This window comes from Mustelus asterias, chromosome 5, assembly GCF_964213995.1.
Source record: "Mustelus asterias chromosome 5, sMusAst1.hap1.1, whole genome shotgun sequence".
Lineage (NCBI taxonomy): Eukaryota > Metazoa > Chordata > Chondrichthyes > Carcharhiniformes > Triakidae > Mustelus > Mustelus asterias.
Genome location: NC_135805.1, coordinates 60,181,072 through 60,200,487, shown reverse-complemented (window position 1 = coordinate 60,200,487; position 19,416 = coordinate 60,181,072). Strand labels below are relative to the sequence as shown.

General features: G+C 42.8%; 1 long non-coding RNA gene across 1 annotated transcript in view; it reads left to right on the top strand.

The window, feature by feature from the left end:
* Window positions 1-10,594, top strand: part of LOC144494104 (uncharacterized) — a 30,593-nt gene extending 19,999 nt beyond the window's left edge. Inside the window, exons 2-3 of the long non-coding RNA XR_013497821.1 lie at window positions 3,621-3,717; window positions 10,485-10,594. This is a non-coding gene — a long non-coding RNA (uncharacterized LOC144494104). The remainder of the gene's footprint in view (window positions 1-3,620; window positions 3,718-10,484) is intronic.
* Window positions 10,595-19,416: the final 8,822 nt, after the last annotated feature.

The window sequence follows — 19,416 nt, the reverse complement described above, 5'->3', positions numbered from 1 at the left end:
GGCTTCTGAGCAGCATTGAGCTTTATTTGTAACTTTGTATCCAATTTTTAAAAACGTGATTTATCTTCTCATGAGGTAAATCAAATAATGGGACTGTCCGTTTGAAGTTAGTTCTGATTGCAGACTGCCCTTAAAGTCAGCTTTCTCCCATTTAGCAATGTTCTTACCTCTGGTTGTGGATTCAGGTTCAGAACTTGAGTGCATAAGTCAAGGCCGGCACTCCAGGTCAGTATTGAGGGAGTGCTGCACTCTCAGAGGTGCTGTCTTTTCGATGAGGTATTAATCTGAGGCCCTGTATCGTCTTCTTCCTCAGGTTAAAATTAAAAACCCCGTGGCACTATTTCAAATCAGGCCAGGGGAATTATCTTCAATGTTCTAGCCAATATTTATCCCTCAATCATCATGGGGGGAGGGTTGGATTTTGGAAAAGCAAGGATGGGTAGTAACAAAGAAGGATTGGAGATAACTTGTTGAGGTTGATCGCTCACTGTGGGATGGGGCGTTTGGGGGCTGATGACTGTGGTCATCGAGGGGAAGAGGATGCGATAAGGGCAGGGAAAATACAGTCACAGGCAAGACCTGGGGAAAGAAACAAGGTAGCTTGAGAGGTTGATAGGGTATAAGCTCCTACATCTTCCAGCTCACAAGCATAGCTCCATCTTCTATGGAGTATTCCTTGCCTCCCTTTAGCTGCCTGGTTTCCTAAGGCCCAGGAAACATGATCAGATGGGGTTAAACGTGGAACAGCAATACAATCTGAGGCATTCAGCCTTTTTAAAATATTTCAATGAGCAAACCTTCTCCTGAGAGTTGTCTGGTCTCCCACCCCCATCCTACATCAGTTAAAGCTGTAAGTCGATGCCATCAAGGCAGGTTGGGCACGAGTTGGAGATTTTTAAAACTTTCACATTGGACCTTTTTGGGGGTTTGGCATTCAATACTTCTTCATTTAAGGTGCATTTGTGTTCACTGGGAAGTAAAGTTGCTGATGTTGATGCAGAGAGAGATAACAAATGGAGCTGGAGAAAGGAATGAAGAAAATTCAATCCCTCCATCTTGCTTTTTGGATTCAAATCTACTCATTATATTAAGAATCCTCAGCCACAATGGACAGGATTTTCCAGCCCTTCCTGCCGACAAGGTCCTTCAGCTGGACCGGAAGATCCCACCGGCCCTCAACAGTACGATGCCTCCACTGCTGGAAAACATGCTGCTGGGCAACTTCAAGGATGATCCTCTATTATTCATCACTAGCATTCCTACTGGCCCATGGAAAATAATTTCTGATGATAAATTTCTTTGGTATAATGAACTGTTATTTTAGTTGAGCTAGTTGGTCTCCCATTGTATTGCTCATAAACAAAAGTGAAAACTCACTTCCAATCTGACTTTCTATAGTAATGTGTTTCTGTCTATAATATAAATACAAATTTTGTTTTCCTCTTCCTTTATATTTCTGTTAGTCTCCACTTCTTTATTGCATTCTTTTCTTTGCCTCACTCTTAGGCAAAATGGTTCTGTAATTCTCTTAAAATCAAGGAGCCCCTTGTTTTAATCCTATTCCTGTGGCAATAGTTGTGAACACTGTCTTTGAGAATTTATTTTTACCGAATACATTAAAACGTATCCTGAGATCCTTCTTTGCCTGATCTCACTCCTTGAGAAGTCACCCAAGAGTGACATTGGACCCATTATTCTGCCAATTACAAGACTGCATTAATTGCCAGTGAATCTTGGTAGTCATTCGACAAATTACAGCCTACATTTAGAAGTAGGTGTAAAGCCAGGCTTCAGAAGGAAACCAGATGCAGGTTGAAAACTGAGGGGCAAATCAGCATAAAGCAGAGGTGGCCCTTGACCCAGAGAATGGATCATACATGCTGAGTGTGGAAATGGAAAGGCCTAAATCATAATAGCATAAAATCCCTACAGTGCAGAAAGAGGCCATTTGGCCCACCGAGTCTGCACTGATTCTCTCACTGAACATCTTACCCTGGCCCAACACCCACCCATCCCCATAACTTCACACATTTACCTCATTGAGTGCCCTAACCTACATATCTTAGGACACTAAAGGACAATTTAATATGGCCAATCCACCTAACCTGCACACCTTTGGACTGTGGAAGGAAACCGGAGCATCCGGAGAGAGAGTGCAAACTCCACACAGTTATCCAGGGCTGGAATTGAACCCGGGTTCCTGGTGCTGTGAGGGAACAGTGTTAGCAGAGGCTAACCACTGTGCCACCATGCAGCCCTTGATATTAGTGGCTGGTCTTTGTGTTGGGTTTGGATAACGTGAGTCAGGCCATTTTCCAACTTTGGAATTCTGAAGGCACCCTGAGCAAGTCACCCCTATTCATATATGTTAGTCACCTGGAAATGTGTGTGGGCAAAATTCACATTTCCCAACTCTTGAGGCAGCCTCAGAGGAGTATAAGTGCCCAGGGTGGTTGGTTAGAAGGTCTGCCTCAGTTCATTGGGACATCATTCTAGATTTCCACATTTTGTTCATATGCCCATTAACTTTCACCACCCTCACCCAAACCCATGTTCCATCCATGCTCCTTCATTAACCCATTCCCTCTCATACCCCCTCGTATCTTCCACTCCTCTTCCATGCCCCCATGTATCCTACATAGCCATTCTCCCAGTATCCATTATGTACAGTTCTCTGGAACTTTGTAATAGCAATGAAAATCCTTTGAAGTATACTTAAAATAAAATAAACTTCGAGCAATCAAATAGAACTGACGTTCAAACACATTGCTATTCATAATGCACAGGATAAACGAAATCTCCAGGCCCAATTTTTAAAAAATCCCTTAAATAGTCATTCAGTTGTAAAAACAAACACATATCTATTCAGTAATTACATTAAAATCAGATTCTTTAATAACCTCTTAAAACTATCAATCACCCTTTGTAGGCAATGGCCCACTGAGCTAAGTAGATCTTTAGCTTTTGAATCTCAGCCAGCCATTCATAATGGACTCAGCTGTCAAAATAAACCCTTGCAACTTCAGACAATAAGAGTATTGAAACTGAAAGACTGTTTCTTTTTCTATTTCAAAACTGATGGCCCATCAATTAAAGGAGCACAGTGGGTAATGGATTATTTTCTAATTTTCAGCAGCAAATATTTCTAAATTAAAGAGGCTAGACATTTAAATCCCTGTTCTTGCCATGACAGTAAACTTTCCAAGCACATTTTCTACAGATTTGAATGCATTATGACATGTTTTCCAATAGGAATATACTCCTCACACTTAAACGATGCTTTTCAATGTAATGGTCAATTTACCTCTGTAAGAGCCCTGTGATCAATCACTGTAATTAAAATATAACATCTAATAATGACACCTCAAGTTGTCAAAATATTTAACACTTACCTGTCACAATGTTCCCAACTCCTCAACAGGCTTCCCCCAAGGCTCACAAACTGTTACACAAGGTGAGTTTTCAAAAGCCTTCCAAAACCAATCCAACCCCATGAATATACTGGGGAACACGAAATACAAATTTCACCAAGGGATGTCAATGTCAACTCTGATGACAGATGATGTGCATGCATGGTTGAAATCCGAGCCTAATCCAAACCTTATTGTGAAAAAACACAGCTTTTTGGCAAGTCTTGACTCCAGGAAGGCAGAAAAGTCCACTCCCAGGTCTTCAAAACAGAAGCATTCCAAGCTGGCAGGAAGTTGCAGGGAATGGGTGAGTGGACCCACATGCTCTTTCATAGTTTGTCCTCATCCATTCTGTTGCCTGGAGTTCTAGTGTGTCTCAATCTACTTTCCATTTTTTGTGTTGCTTTTCAACTATGATGTTCTCCTCACAGACCCCCTTCAGTCTGCCTTCAGCATTATTCTTGGACTACAGCCGAGCAACCACCTTAAAATGTGACCAAGCCATCTCCACTCATGCTGTTTTATGACTTAGCTCACAAGCTCAGCAATGGGTTGGATTTGGCCCAGGAGTGTAATGAGCTGACCCAACGGCAGACAGGTTGTGTGCTATTTTTAGTGGCATCTTTGCTGGTGGTTGCTACCTTGTTGCTCAAAAGTGTCATTCACAGGAATACTGAAGACACACACACACATTAACCAAGATCATTAGTGTCTTTGGTGTGGAGAAAGGCAGAGCTGTGACTGGTGACAGCTCTTGTTGCTGTGGAGAAAGGCAGAGCTGTGACTGGTGACAGGATTTTTGGGGTAAGAATTAGTTTTAAGTACTTTTCCGCGGGTGTTATTTATTTATTTAATTTAGTTTTAAATTTTGGCGCGCAACCGGCAGTGGCCGCGGGGTTTACTGGGAAGGGTCAAAAGTTCTATATAAGTCAGTTAGTTGGGAGGTTAGTCCTCTTGTTGCTGTGGAGAAAGGCAGAGCTGTGACTGGTGACAGGATTTTTGGGGTAAGAATTAGTTTTAAGTACTTTTCCGCGGGTGTTATTTATTTATTTAATTTAGTTTTAAATTTTGGCGCGCAACCGGCAGTGGCCGCGGGGTTTACTGGGAAGGGTCTCTTGAGTTTTTTTTAGTGCACAGGAGGTTTAAAAGGCAGGTCCCACTATCTAGCGGGCAGCGTTGGGAGCGAGCAGCGGAGTGAGACGGAGCTGAGTGAGAACTGAGGGGCTTTGGCTCATCGGGCTTAGGCAGAAAGGGCGAGCAGGGGTGAGTTTCTTATTTTTAAAAAAATTTTATTTATAAGTTACTTTTCTCCGGGTACCTTGGTAGAAATAATTTGGAACAGAGAGGAATAATCTTCATTCACTTTTTTCCCTGTGTTTAAAAGGGCAATTATGACTGTCAGGCCAGTATGTTGTTCCCAATGTAGGATGTGGGAGGTCCTGGAGGCTCCTAGCCTCCCAGACGACCATATCTGTGCTGGGTGTGTTGAGCTGCGGTTCCTAAGGGACCATGTTAGGGAACTGGAATTGCAGCTCGAGGACCTTCGCCGGGTTAGGGATAGTGAGGAGGTCATTGACAGGAGCTATCGGCAGGTGGTCACACCGGGACCACGGGAGGAGGGTAACTGGGTAACAGTGAGGAAGGAGAAAGCTCGGGTGATGGTGAGCACCCCGGTGGATGTGCCCCTTAATAATAAGTACTCCTGTCTGAGTACTACTGGGGTGGACAGCCCACCTGGGGGAAGCAGCGGTGGCAGTGTCTCTGGAGCTGAGCCTGGCCCAGTAGTGCAAAGGGGTAAGGAAAGGAGGGTAGTGCTAATTGGGGACTCTACGGTGAGAGGGTCAGATAGGCGTTTTTGCGGACACAGACGGGACTCTCGGATGGTGGTTTGCCTCCCTGGTGCAGGGGTCCGGGATGTCTCTGGTCGAGTCCCAGAAATCCTGAAGGGGGAGGGAGAGGAGCCCAAGGTCGTGATGCATATAGGTACTGCTGACATAGGTAGGAAGAGGGAAGGGGTCATGAAAAGAGAATATAGGGAGTTGGGTAGACAGCTGAGAAAGAGGAATGCAAAGGTAGTAATCTCGGGATTGCTGCCTGTGCCGCGGGAGAGTGAGAACAGGAATCGGTGGAGAATTAATGCGTGGCTGAGGGACTGGAGCAAGGGACAAGGATTTGGGTACTTGGATCATTGGGACCTCTTTAGGGGCAGGTGTGACCTGTTTAAAAAAGACGGGTGGCACTTGAATCCCAGGGGGACCAATATCCTGGCGGGAAGGTTGGCTAAGGCTACTGGTGAGACTTTAAACTAGAAAGGTTGGGGGGAGGGAATCGAAATGAGGGGACTGAGAGCGAGGAGGTTAGCTCGCAAATAGATAAGGAATGTAGACAGGGTAAGAGGGAGGTTAGACGAGTGAGGGAGAAGGGAAGTGCTCAGGCTGAAGGTCTGAGATGTGTCTATTTTAATGCCAGGAGTGTAGTGAATAAAGTGGATGAGCTTGGAGCGTGGATTGCTGCTTCGAATTGTGATGTGGTGGCCATTACGGAGACTTGGATGTCTCAGGGACAGGACTGGGTGCTTCAGGTGCCGGGTTTTAGATGTTTCAGGAAGGACAGGGAGGGAGGCAAGAGAGGGGGGGGAGTGGCACTGTTGATCAGGGATAGTGTCACGGCTGTAGAGAAGGTGGACGCCGTGGAGGGACTGACTACGGAATCTCTGTGGGTGGAGGTTAGGAACAGGAAGGGGTCGGTAACTTTGCTGGGTGTTTTCTATAGGCCGCCCAATAGTAACAGAGATGTTGAGGAGCAGATGGGGAAACAGATCCTGGAGAGATGTAGGAATAACAGAGTTGTCGTGATGGGAGATTTTAATTTCCCAAACATAGATTGGAATATCCCTAGGGCTAGGGGTTTGGATGGAGAGGAGTTTGTTAGGTGTGTCCAGGAGAGTTTCCTGACACAGTATGTGGATAAGCCTACTAGAGGAGAGGCTGTTCTTGATCTGGTGCTGGCTAATGAACCTGGACAGGTGGAGGATCTCTCGGTGGGTGAGCATCTTGGGGATAGCGATCATAATTCTATCTCCTTCACGATAGCATTGGAAAGAGATAGGGTCAGGCAGGCTAGGAAAGTGTTTCTCTGGAGTAAAGGGAAATACAGTGTCATCAGGGAGGAAATTAGACGGGTAAATTGGAAGGAGGCATTCTTGGGGAAAAGTACCGAAGGAAAGTGGAGGATTTTCAAGGAATGTTTGTCTGGAGCTCTGCATGACAACGTTCCGATGAGACAGGGGGGTGTTGGTAGGGTACGGGAACCGTGGTGTACGAAGGTTGTGATGAACCTGGTGAATAAGAAAAGAGAGGCGTACAGAAGGTTCAGAGAGCTAGGAGGTGTTAAGGATTTAGAGGAGTATACGCGATGTAGGAAGGAGCTTAAGAAGGAAATTAGGAGAGCGAGAAGGGGTCATGAGAAGACCTTGGCGGGTAAGATTAAGGAGAATCCCAAGGCTTTCTACAAATATGTCAAGAGTAAAAGGATGAGATGTGAAGGCATAGGACCCTTAAAAGGTGAAGGGGGAAAAGTTTGTGCGGAACCGTTAGAAATGGCGGAGCTGCTTAATGAATACTTTACCTCGGTATTCACGGTGGAAAGGGATCTGGGTGGTTGTACTGCTGGATTGCGGAGGACAGAAAGGATCGAGCATGTGGACATAAAGAAAGAGGATGTGTTGGAACTATTGAATGGCATCAAGGTTGGTAAGTCGCCGGGACCGGATGGGATGTACCCCAGGTTACTGTGGGAGGCGAGGGAGGAGATTGCGGAGCCTTTGGCGATGATCTTTGCATCGTCGATGGAGACGGGAGAGGTTCCGGAGGATTGGAGGATTGCGGATGTGGTCCCTATATTCAAGAAAGGGAACAGGGACAGCCCGGGAAATTACCGACCGGTGAGTCTAACCTCAGTGGTTGGTAAGTTGATGGAGAGGATCCTGAGAGACAGGATTTATGATCATCTAGAGAAGTTTAGTATGATCAAAAGTAGTCAGCACGGCTTTGTCAGGGGCAGGTCGTGCCTTACGAGCCTGGTTGAGTTCTTTGAAAATGTGACCAAGCACATTGACGAAGGAAGAGCGGTGGATGTGGTCTATATGGACTTCAGCAAAGCGTTCGATAAGGTCCCCCATGCAAGACTTCTTGAGAAAGTGAGAGGGCATGGGATCCAAGGGGCTGTTGCCTTGTGGATCCAGAACTGGCTTGCCTGCAGAAGGCAGAGAGTGGCTGTGGAGGGGTCTTTCTCTGCATGGAGGTCAGTGACCAGTGGAGTGCCCCAGGGATCTGTTCTGGGACCCTTGCTGTTTGTCATTTTCATAAATGACCTGGATGAGGAAGTGGAGGGATGGGTTGGTAAGTTTGCTGACGACACCAAGGTAGGTGGTGTTGTGGATAGTTTGGAGGGATGTCAGAAGTTGCAGCGAGACATAGATAGAATGCAAGACTGGGCGGAGAAGTGGCAGATGGACTTCAACCCGGATAAGTGTGTAGTGATCCATTTTGGCAGATCCAATGGGATGGAGCAGCAGTATAAAATGAAGGGTACCATTCTTAGCAGTGTAGAGGATCAGAAGGACCTTGGGGTCCGGGTCCATAGGACTCTTAAATCGGCCTCGCAGGTGGAGGATGCGGTCAAGAAGGCGTATGGCGTACTAGCCTTCATTAATCGAGGGATTGAGTTTAGGAGTCGGGAGATAATGCTGCAGCTTTATAGGACCCTGGTTAGACCCCACTTGGAGTACTGCGCGCAGTTCTGGTCACCTCATTACAGGAAAGATGTTGAAGCCATTGAAAGGGTGCAGAGGAGATTTACAAGGATGTTGCCTGGATTGGGGGGCATGCCTTATGAGGATAGGTTGAGGGAGCTTGGTCTCTTCTCCCTGGAGAGACGAAGGATGAGAGGTGACCTGATAGAGGTTTACAAGATGTTGAGGGGTCTGGATAGGGTGGACTCTCAGAGGCTATTTCCAAGGGCTGAAATGGTTGCTACGAGAGGACACAGGTTTAAGGTGCTGGGGGGTAGGTACAGGGGGGATGTCAGGGGTAAGTTTTTCACTCAGAGGGTGGTGGGTGAGTGGAATCGGCTGACGTCGGTGGTGGTGGAGGCAAACTCGTTGGGGTCTTTTAAGAGACTTCTGGATGAGTACATGGGATTTAATGGGATTGAGGGCTATAGATAGGCCTAGAGGTGGGAATGTGATCGGCGCAACTTGTGGGCCGAAGGGCCTGTTTGTGCTGTGGCTTTCTATGTTCTATGTTCTATGTTCTATGTACCGTAGAGTTGTCAACTCTTACAGCACAGAAGGTCACATGTCCACCATGCTTGTGCTGACTCTTTGAAAGAGTTGTCAAGTTTAGTCCTACATCTTAAAGCTTTCCCCATAACCCTGCAAATTAGTTCTCTTCAAGGAAATGGCCAATTGCTTTTTAAGAGTTTCATTGAATTCTAATTCTGTCACCTTTTCAGATCTAGATCTTAACAATCTGGTGTGAAGAGCATTCTCACTTTCCTTGCTAGTTGTTTTTCCAATTATTTTACACCTATGACCTCTGATAACCGACCAATTTACCAGTTGATTCCATTTGACTTAACAATGTAGGTAGAAGATTTGTACAATCACACTCTCATCTTTGACTTTTCTGCATCCAAAATAATTTATTTTTTTCAGATTGTGCTCATTTCCATTTGTCATTCTATCAATGTATGTAAACTGTTTCAAGTAATCACAATGACTAATCACTGTATTATGTCCTTCTTAGTTTGGTACTACAACCATAATAGAACATTTTTGAAGGCCAACTATAACCTATTTGGTTTGATGCTTTGATTATTTTAGCTGTTAATTTACAATGGGCAGCATTGAATTAGGAGGTAAATAGCATGTTATGCTTTAATACAATATATAATGGCCTCTCATATAATTTGATATAATAACCTTGCTTATGGAAATTCTCCAATCACAGTTCTGAAAGTGTGCACGTATGAATGTGTGATTGATGAGTTAGGACAGGGTAGATCACAGCTGTGACACTGTCTACAGTCAAATAGCCCCACTGTCAATTACAGTATAGGCTCATATTTAAGTTTGAACATGACACCTGAAAGTTCCCATCATGAAATATGCTTTAATGTGTATTAACTCTTTCTAGAATGGAGAAGAAATCGGAAAAGAAAAAAAAAGAGGGAAAGTTGAAAACGTATATACTATAGGACACAGCTTTTGCTGAAGTACTTAGTCAGTTGGGGATTTATAGAGAATGCAAGAAGCTGTCATTCTTTCTTCAAGTCCCCTTGAACAAAGCACTTTCATAGTTTGTCCTCATCCATTCTGTTGCCTGGAGTTCTAGTGTGTCTCAATCTACTTTCCATTTTTTGTGTTGCTTTTCAACTATGATGTTCTCCTCGCAGACCTCCTTCAGTCTGCCTTCAGCATTATTCTTGGACTACAGCCGAGCTACCACCTTAAAATGTGACCAAGCCATCTCCACTCATGCTGTTTTATGACTTAGCTCACAAGCAGTTTGTTAATTTTGTCTATTGCTCCTTCATAGTAATGCACCCTTATTCTTTTATGTTTCTCATTGATTTCAAGTGGTCAGTTTCAAAATATTTATGTAGCTTTCCGAGAGTTGTGTAGCTTTGACAGCATTGTTCTGCATCCTACATTACCCGGTAGGTTTTCGATCTCATTTGATTTGTTATCTTGCTGGAGCTTGCATCTCCTGTGACCAAGAGGGCAGGTGTGGGGGCAGCCTGCTCCTAGGCATCTGTCAGTGCTGCTTTTCCCTGTCTCCTAGGAGGTCCACAGCAGTAGCCCTGCATTTCCTTTAAGTGTTTCTTCCTGCTGTTGGGAAGTTATTGATGTATACTCCATGCCTCCTTATAGAAGTCTTACTGAGATTTATTTTACTATTTTATTGCTGGTTTACCGTGACTTCATTTTTTTTAGTACATTCTATTCTATAAGTTCTCCCAAAATGGTAGTTTGATTTCTTTTTACTTATCCTTTCACTCTCTCTTTTGTAGGTGAGACCTGCAGTAAAAGTATTGACCTGTAAATAGCTGAAAACTGATTCCTGAGGTTTTTGCTGCCAGTTGAAGACTGGAGATCTGCAGATTGACAAAGATTGCCAACGTTTGATGTAATTTCATAGCATTAAACTAACAATGCATTTCCTAAGCTTTATCTCCTCCATGCCACCAGAGGCCCAATTGCATTGAAAAAAACTTACTAATCAGATAATGCTAAAGGGTATTCTTGCCATTTTCTCATCTGCCACCTTGTCAGTTTGATGTCATGCTGGAAAAACATGGCTTTATTTCCACTGATCGTTTTCCTCGCGAGCGGTAGAAAGGAAATCACAGATGATGAGAAGCGAGTAATAAGCTTTCAATTTAATCAAGAGCTTCAGATGATAACAGAAGCAATAAAAGCAAATTCGGAGTGATTTACATACATCATCTGACATTCTCAATTAAATTATATCTATATAGTTCCTGTCTACCATCTAGAAAACATTACAATCAATACATGTTAGCAGTAAAATTTAAAGAATGCTAATGGCTGTTATAGACAAGCTATAATGACATTAACTGAAAATTGAAAATTTATTGGGACGTTATCATTGAAGAATAATGCTGTCATGTGATTGACTGTGAAGTACAAAAGGGTATTATTTGCAGTTCCAAGAGCAGATTTAAAAGTTAATTAAGAGTGTATACAATGTTTCAGTATCAGTTTACTAGGACTGAATGTTATTATGGCTGAATGTGTACAGGATTATGGTTAGCCTGGATTGATGCTAATCTAACCTACAAGAAAAAAAATACATTTATATCGTTTCTTTCACTTTCTCAGACTTAATCCAGGATAAGACTTCATTGCAGCCCTGAGGAAATGTTGAATTGTTTCAGGTGAAGCCCTTCGGATCAAATGTTAAACCAAAGTCCTGTGATGATTGTCCCTTTAAGGACAGCACAGCAGCAGAGGGTCACCTGGCTTGAGGGACCAATTGGAAACAACAGTGGGTAATCACCCCAGAAGCACTTAGAAGACATGTAGGGACTGGGGCAGCCGGTGGGATGTTCTAGGGCAGCTCGGGGAGAGGGGGCTGCAAGATTCTATACAGTTTCTCCTTATTAATAAATACCTTCATACCTTTGTGTTCCTGGTGGTGAAATCTGTGAGCGTGCATCATTACATTGGCGACAAGGATAAAATGGATTATGAGAACACTACCTGTGGCCCGAAATGTGTGAGTATACAAGATTATGACATACATCAATAGAACCACTACCATAAGGTAGAAAATGAAACCCCCTTCCTATTAGCTGATGGTACAGGGATAAGGGGACACACACTTGTGATTCTGGGCAGGAGATGCAGGGGAATGTGAGGAAGAACTTTTTTATGCAGTGAATGTTAATTACTTGGAATTCTCTGCCCAAGAAAGTGGAGCAAGTGGAAATGATCAATGATTTCGAAAGAACATTGGATGGGCACTGGAAGGAAGTAAACTTGCAGGGCCATGGGGAATATTGCAGGAATGGGACTGACTGGATTGCTCTGTGGGGAGCCGGTATGGATTCAATGGGCTGAATGGCTTCCTTTTGTGCCATAAATGACTCTATAAATTCTCTGATCACAACTATGGACTAACCAACTAGAAACTGTTTTTGGAAATGCTTCCTTTCCTATATAGTAAAGAATGAAATGACTGAATATAGAGCTCATTGTAGAAATAAAAAAAATCAAGTCAATTACTTAATGAACACGATAGTTTTCTTGACTTGATATTTTTTATTCATTCACAGGATGTGGGCATTGCTGGAAAGACCAGCATTATTGCCCATCTCTAATGGCCATTGAGAAGGTGATGGTGAACCACATTTAAAAAAAAATTCTGAATTGCTTGGCCATTTCAAAGGGTGTTTAAGAGTTAACCATAATGTGGGTCTGCACTGACAAAATAAGCCAGCCTTGGTAAGAACTGCAGATCCCAACTCCAAAAGACGAACCGAATGGTTCTTTTATAACAATTTGGCAATGACATGATCACCAATACTAGTGAATGCTGGATTTTTTTCCCCTTTATTTCGAGATTCATTTCATTATGTGCTGTGATTTGAACTTGTATATCCTCATCATTAGCCCAGGTGCCTGGTTTACCGGTCTAGTGTGATAACGATAATGATACTGTTTGCAGTAATTGAAATAAGTAATATCTTAGTGAAAATAATTTGTAAACATCTCTGAAGACAAATTATAATAACAAGAAAAATGAAGCCAACACTCTACAAACATCATCTAAACTCAAATGTATTGGTCTTAAGTATTTAAGATTTTATAGTATGTATCTCACATCTTTTGTATATTTAAATCCTTTTATCTATTGACTTTTTGCTGTATTATAATCATGTGAGATGAATCCCATGTAGTTTGCCATGATATTATGGTTTGGTTTAAAAGTAGATCTGTAGTTCTATCTCAGGACAGGAAGCTTTAAACTATCAGGTCAGAATATCTGGAGATAAACAAACAGGAAAAGACATGAGGCCTCCTGTTTACTGTGTAACATCATGCCGTAAATGTTTTAAAAACACAGTTATACAGTAGATTTATTTTTCACATTTTATTTAGAGTAATTCTTTTAAATATCACTTTCGATTGTTTTCCACAGAATAAGAACCATAGAACCATGGAAAGGTTACAGTGAAGAAAGAAGCCATTAACATACAAACATATGAATTAGGAGCAAGAATAGACTATTCAGCCCCCTCGAGCCTGCTCCATCATTCAATGACGTTATGTCTGATCTAATTGTAACCTCAACCCCACATTCTCAACTCCCGCAATAACCTTTCACCCCCTTTGAATCAAGAATCTATCTAGCTCTGTCTTAATAATACTTAAAGACTCTGCTTCCACTGTCTTATAAGGAAGAGAATTCCAGACTCTCAATCCTCTGAGAGAAAAGATATCTCCTCATTTCCGTCTAAAATGAGTGACCCCTCATTTTTGAACAATGACCCCAGTTCTAGATTCTTCAACAAGAGGAAACATCCTCCCCACATCTACCCTGTCAATACCCCTCAGGATCTTAAAAGTTTTGATCAAGTTACCTCTTATTCTTCTAAACTCTAGTGGACACAAACCTAACCTCTCCAACTTTTCCTCATAAAACAACTCTCCGTCTTGGTTCTTGGTTTTAGTATCGTAAAGCCTTCTTTGAACTGCTTCTAGCACATCAACATCTTTCCGCAAATTAGAAAATCAATACTATACACAATACCCTAGACGTGGTCTCACCAACACCCTGTGCAACTGAAGCATAACCTCCCTACTTTTGTAATCATTCAACCCATCGTGTCTGCACCAGCCAAAAAAGAGAAAAAAGAAAGTAGCCGCTCATTGTAATCCTATTTTCCAGCGCCTGGTCCGGAGCCTCGAAAGTAAGAAACATCTTAGATTAGAAAACCAATTCCACTGCTGTGGGATTTCGGCGGTCATGACATTTGGGCCCTAGAGTATAACAGTGATATAATATTCATTGCATCCATCAGCCATGTCATTTTCTAGCCACTATAGAACATCTGAAACTCAAAACATTCATAATACTGCGATGTTCTTTTGTATTGCTTTCCAAAAGACTTCAAAAAGAAGCTAACATTTAATGTCATAGAAAATGATTATCTTCCTATTTTTAGAAACTGGTTAAACCGATTAAAAAAAAACAATCTGTGAAAGTAACATCATCAATTTTATCCGTTACTGCTGTTATTTCTAACTTTTATATCACAGTTAGCTGATAAATTATGGCAAATACTAATGCTAGCCATAAGCAACTGATTACAATTAACTACAATTACTACACAATTTAACGTATATAAAATAAACATCTTGTTATGATCAAATGGCATTTTTAAAGGATATAATGAGAAGGTGAAGTGGACCAATTCTATATTTTGAAGATATAAAGTATTTTTGCTCAAAAATAATTGGTGTGCAAATGACATAAATCTGCTGCTGGAACTAAGTTATTAAAAGTAGAAAGGAGAAGGTGGATTTAGTTATAAGCCAAAGGTTATACATTAATATTACCTGCTAAGTCAATATTACTGACAATCCTCACCTAGCCTGAAACCTCTGGCTTCAAGGAGGCTAATGTATAATATAAAAATCAAATAGAAAACTTAGAGATTGATGAAGATCTGTCAATTAGTGGATCATCTGAGAACCTGAAAGGATCTTTTAAGAAAATTGCAATTTATAAGAATTTTTTTTAAAAATCACAGAATAAAATTTAATTTCAGCCTCAAAGTAATGCCGTGTTGGTGGTGAACTTGATTAACCACTGAAAATGGCGTGAGGCTCTTGGGGGTGGTGAACCCACACCTGTTCACTGCATTTTGGGCAATTGGTTTATTTGGTGTTGGCTCTGCTTTAAATAATTGTTGCGCAAAGCCAATGCTCCTCACATTGGCCGCATACACCAAGAAGGAACATGGTATCATGACAGGCCTGGCACTACTTCTCGGCAACCTGAAAACTCTTAAAGGGGAGGCACAGTCTGACTGCAAAATGTGATGGGAATTCTTTCAAAAGTCAACCTGGGCCTAGATACTTTGAGCACTAGCTGAACGTTCGAGAGAGCAAGCAGTGAGGCTTTTAGCATATGCATTGGAGATCTTGGTGGAAGACAAGGAAAAAAGGAAAGATGTCCAGTATTCACAAGGAGGTAGGAGGCCCCCTAGATCGAAACACAAGCGACAGTAAATGACACTGCCAGGACTATCGATCTAAGTACATGGATGCAATGCAGGGAGAAGTTAACAATCTAACTGAGTTCAATTTTCAAATAGCCTGCGAACGGCACTACTAAGTTCATCCACTGAAACCTCATCACCTACCCATCAACAATCTCTATCAATCAGTATTCAACCCTAAAATTCATATGCTTCACCTCACCCTCACAATTGCAGCACTATTGTAAGGCTCAAGCACACTGACAACCATTCAATAATGGCAGCAACGCCACCCGGCCACATAACCAGATAGTGACGAATACACTTCCCTCTTTCTTGCAGGAGAAGGTGAGGTTTTGCAGCAGGAAAGAATTGGAGAAGGCAGGTAAGCCTGCAAGTTTCCATTCCCGTGGAGAAGGAAGTGTTGGCTGTCAAGGGAAAGGGCATCACTGAGGCTGTGAGAACTGAGAGGGCTAGAATGACCCCACTTCTCCCTCATCCTCGCAATCTCTTCTGAAATATAAGCTGCTGACAGGACAAGTATCCATTTCTTATTTTCACCTCTCCTTCCCACAATCCAATCCTTTGTCCTTTTTTCATTTCAGACACCCAATCACTGGAGCCTTCCCAGTCTATCGAGGAAGAGGAAGAAGACAAAGAAGAGACACCATCACTCGATCTTACACTCACAGCTACAACCTGAGAGGATGACACTGTCTGGATTTTACAGGCTAAGACAGGAGAGAGATCTCCAACACTGAGCAGGAGTCACTTCAGCCACAGCATGGATTTTTGCACCAGTCCTGCTGAAGAGGAGTCAGATGAGTACTTTGATGGGGCAGGCTACAACAATGATTGCAATAGCCAAATGCTTGGTTCATTGGAGAGCCTGCTGGAAAGCTTGTGCTCAATATCAGGAGCATGGGAGAATCAGGTAGAAACTTGGCAGAGTTCTGTGAAACTTGGAACCCGTCCTTTCCAACATGAAAGGGTTGCCGACTCTATCATCACATGTGTGAAACCCATCATGATGTAGAGGGTGATTCTGCACCCACATTAGTCATCAGCGAGAACAGTGACATGAGTGCGAAACCCCATGAGAATCAGGTAACATGATTCTTGCCAGCAAGATCATGTTTCTTAATTTTCCATGCCCCTTATCGATGATGTAACAAGGTTCCCATCCACAAAGGTTGAAAACCTCATTGTAATAAATTTAAATACATTTTAATATAATTAACCAGACCCCCACCACATGAACCAGACCCCAACCACATTAATATTCATACCAAGCCACAGATATCTTAGAGCTCTGCGAGTGTGGTTGATGGCTCTTCCTTCCTAGCTCGCCTGATCTCAGTCAAAACTGACCAAGTTGTGTGCCTTAGCGAAGATGGCATCTGTAATCTCCTGAATACATTTGTGGGAGGACACTTGAGAGATGCCACACAGGTCAACAGTGGAGCCCTAGAAGGAGCCACTGTCATAGAACTTGAGCGAGGTGGTCACTTTCAATGTCACTTGCAATAAATGCCCTTTGAGTCCTGAAGTTCCAGATTCTGCAGAAGGTGCCATACGTTGAGTAACCAATTCCCTTGTCAATCACAGTCTTCAGAAATATTGATTCTTACTCATCAGTGGGTAGGATGAACACTGTCTGTATATACCCTGTGTCTACCGATGACAAATAAATTAGAAATTAAAATCTTGATTAAGCTAAGAAAGATGCTATTTCTACATTGATATTCCCTCACATGCCATTACGAATTCTGTTTTTTTTTTCTCTTCTTATTTCTCACTGTGCGGTTCTAAATCAAGATAACAAGAAGCACAACATGAAAGAAATAAAAAAAAGAGAGCAGTTAAATCTCCATGTTTCCTTCGGGTGGTTATTGATTGTTGAGATGATGGCCAATTCTGACTAACCAATCCATTCCAGAGATCATTACCACCGTTCTTTATCTAAAAACAGAAGCATTGTGCGAACAACGTCCTCTCCAGGGTAAAATAAAGGCTTCTGAACCATTAATGATACAGTAACAAAGCTGGTTTTAAGTTCTGCCACAGACTTTTAAGTACAATTGGTTACATGTATAAACAAAGTAAAGATTCAGTTATCTTGTGCATCTAATCATGGTCAATAGATGTAGGAAGTTACTGTGCTTATGGTAACACAAGAATTACTTCAATGTCATAATTCTTTACAAGTGGTCATTGGAGGTTACATTTTAGATTATTGTTGATACGATCACTTTCTTCCTGAGATTGGTTTCAAGATATTTGAAGTATAAATTTCAATCCATAGAAATCATAGAAACCCTACAGTGCAGAAGGAGGCCATTCGGCCCATCGAGTCTGCACCGACCACAATCCCACCCACGCCCTGCCCCCACATATTTACCCACTAATCCCTCTAACCTGCGCATCTCAGGACTCTAAGGGGCAATTTTTAACCTGGCCAATCAACCTAACCCGCACATCTTTGGACTGTGGGAGGAAACCGGAGCACCCGGAGGAAACCCACGCAGACACGAGGAGAATGTGCAAACTCCACACAGACAGTGACCCGAGCCGGGAACCGAACCCGGGACCCTGGAGCTGTGAAGCAGCAGTGCTAACCACTGTGCTACCGTCCCGTCCAGATGGAATCCAACTTGTTTCTTTAGCAGAACTGACTTGGCTTCATCAAGTCTTGCTTTACTAATTTTTTTAAAACCATCTTTTACAGAAAATAGCAATTAAACAATGATTGAAATAATTGGACAAACGTTTACTTGATAAGTTGGAAAATTGTGTTTATCTATAAATCTGTGTATTCTGCATCGCAAATAATTAAATCTATCCCCCTTAACCATCTTTAAACACACAGGCTGGAATTTTAACACCCCACCTGCCACAAGAATCGGAGAGGGCGAGGGGCAGAACATGGGAAGGTCCGTTGACCTCGGGCAGGATTGTATGGTTTTGGGATGAGTGAGGTCCACAGGCTTTAAAACTCCTCAAGCCCACCCTGATAATGGAGGTGCATTGCGACAGAATTCCACCTCTGTTTAGAACAAAGAACAAAGAACAAAGAACAGTACAGCACAGGAAACAGGCCCTTCGGCCCTCCAAGCCTGTGCCGCTCCTTGGTCCAACTAGACCAATCGTTTGTATCCCTCCATTCCCAGGCTGCTCATGTGACTATCGAGGTAAGTCTTAAACGATGTCAGCGTGCCTGCCTCCACCACCCTACTTGGCAGCGCATTCCAGGCCCCCACCACCCTCTGTGTAAAAAACGTCCCTCTGATGTCTGAGTTATACTTCGCCCCTCTCAGCTTGAGCCCGTGACCCCTTGTGATCGTCACCTCCGACCTGGGAAAAAGCTTCCCACTGTTCACCCTATCTATACCCTTCATAGTAATTTCCCTGCCAAGTATTTCATGACTGACCCATCCATAGTACATTCTGCCATGTCTTTATCTTTAAGACTCCCGGATAGCACGTCAATCCTGGAAGACCGTCTATCTGATCTAAAGGTTCCTTTGTTTCTGCTCTGGGTTAAACTGACATAATGGGCATAATTTTACCATCTCAACTGCTCAGGAACTGTATCGGACAGGACACGGACCATGCAAACATCCATTGACCTCGAGTGGGATTTTCTGACCTGGGGGCAAACACGGCCGGAAAATCCTGCCCAATAACTTGGACGAAGTTTCACCAAGGGTAATGCAATTTCATTAAACCACTAAACAATAGTACATGCTCACAACAATACCAGTTGCTTAGTTCCCCTGTGTACCGAGGTCTGTAAGAAGTCTCACAACACCAGGTTAAAGGAGAGACAGAGAGAGAGACGGAGAGAGAGAGAGAGACACCGAGAGAGAGAGAGGTCTGTCTCAGTGGCCAACCCGATGACAAATTCCTCCACATGCATCCTCTGAGCAACTTGCAAAATTGTTCCAACCACAGCAGCTTCAATGGTTCTGTGGGATCTCCCTTTAAACCTTTTTTGCTCAAGGTCAAGCCTGCTTTTCAGTCCATTTAATTGGTTTTCAATGGCATCAGTGCTCATTTCGATGCCTTCGCAGATGTCCCTCGGTCGGCCCCATTCAAAGATCACATTTGAAATCGGCTTGAATATGCATTGTTATCTCCAACACCATATCAGTCTCAAAGTTGGGAGAAAGCGGTACATTAATGAGGCTCTGTCTGCTTATTTACTCTGGTA